Source organism: Haliaeetus leucocephalus, unplaced genomic scaffold (genome assembly GCF_000737465.1).
Source record: "Haliaeetus leucocephalus isolate CR32 unplaced genomic scaffold, Haliaeetus_leucocephalus-4.0 Scaffold0, whole genome shotgun sequence".
Classification (NCBI taxonomy): domain Eukaryota; kingdom Metazoa; phylum Chordata; class Aves; order Accipitriformes; family Accipitridae; genus Haliaeetus; species Haliaeetus leucocephalus.
In genome coordinates, this window is record NW_010972436.1 from 24,790,803 (window position 1) to 24,792,686 (window position 1,884).

The following is a 1,884-nucleotide window of genomic DNA, read 5'->3' on the forward strand; positions in this document are numbered from 1 at the left end:
TTCCCCCCCCGCCCCGTCCCCCCCCCGCCGCCCCTCTTCTCCCCTCAGCCCGTTCCCGCCTCGCCGCCCCTCTTCTCCCCTCAGACCGTTCCCGCCTCACCGCCCCGCTTCTCCCCTCAGCCCGCCCCGCCAGGGAGGAGCCGTCCCGCCTCCGGCTCCCTGCGGCCGCCCCCGCTGTCTCCCTGCTGGGCCGTGGGACGGGCGGGCCCCGTCCCGCGTCCCGGCGTGGCGGCGGGACCGGGACGAGCCCTCAGCGGCGTCGGTCGGGGCTGCGTGGGCACGGAGGGAGGCGGCGGGGCAGGAGGCCCGTTTCCCTTGGTCTGGCGTCCCCGCACCTTTCGACGGCAGCCTCTCACCAGAACCCTGCCCCGGCCGGTCACGCTTACTGCTGAATTTGTGGTGGTTTTTTTAACCTCCGTAATCTCTTCATCTTCCACATAACAGCAGCTGGCAACCACCTCACACAGCAGCGTGGCCCCGTTCGTTGTGCTGGGGCACAGCCATGGTGAAACCACTGGCCCAGCTCTGGCAATTAATAATGATTAGTATCTGTAAGTGCCAAGGCTGCGATATGACCGCACCCTTGCCCGCTGGCATGTGAACCAGCTTTGTGGATAGCTCCCTCACCTGCTGACAAACAAAAGGTAAACCGTAGATTAGCAATAATTGATGTCTTTGACTCCCAGCACTGACAGCAGCAGCCGAAGTGAAAAGGCTTGTCTCATCCTATAGTTTCCGTAAGTCGATGTTGGATGCCAGTGATCACACATCCCTTACTCACTGAATTGTCCCTCGGGATCCTTTTCTTTTTGTTCGACAGCTCTCATAATCAGAGGAAATGCAAAAAAACCCCTGCTTGGCTCAGAGGTCTCCAGCCACGTGCTCCCCTTGTGTAACTCCACTGGTTCTCCTGGGGTGGGAGAGGATGGGGAAGGATTTAACATGTTGCAGCAAGGAGTTGGTGATGATTGAGGATCCAGGTTTACAGAAATAAATTGCTGCAGCTCATTTAAGTACCTGAATTGCTGAAGCGGAGCTTTTGGTGGAGCCACGCGGACTCCTAGATGCTCACCAGAGATTAAATGTGGTACCCAAACCGCAGTGGGTCCTGGGGAGTCCTGGCTCTATTTCCATCTCCTCCAGGCCTGCAGGTCCTCTGCGTGCAATCTGCATTGGCTGGCTGCGGGAAGTGATGCCGATTCCCTGTGTGACCCACAGGACACATCATCTCCTCATTCCTTTTCTGTGCAACAAGGGCTCCTTTTCCTGGCTCAGCAGACTGCGGGCCGCTATAAGAACCAGTGACTCATTCCAGGGGGCTCATGTTCGGTGAAAGGAAAGTAAAGCCAAAACTTTGGCTCGTGCCCAAAGAAAACACTGTTGTCGGCTTACAATCCATATGCCATAGAAGCCAACACCTCTCTTTATCGTATTAGAAATAAAGGGATTTTACAAATCCAGTTTATAAATCTTCCCTGTTTGCCTTTGCCTTCATTTGGACAAGGACAAACAATGCAGTTGGCTTCACTTTTGCTTGCAGTCAGGTTTCCCCCCCAATGTCTTGGCTGACATTAAGCTGGGCCAAGTCTGGCAATACTGATATCCTCTTTTAACTTACTCATAGCTGCTAGACAGCCACCTACTTGCATTGCAACTTCAAGAGGTCTTATTTAATGGGCATGCAAAAGAGAGATGCCCTACTGCCTGAAAAGGGTTTATTTCCCGTTGGCAAGGAAGGCTGGTTTCCACCAAACAGAAACCTCTGCAACATAAATGAAGAGAAGAGAGAAGATTTGAAACTCGTGATATGCCAATGAGGAAACAAAAGTGGGCTTAAGAGCAAGTGACTCTCTGCCAGTTTTCGATGTAAAGGATGCAAGTTGT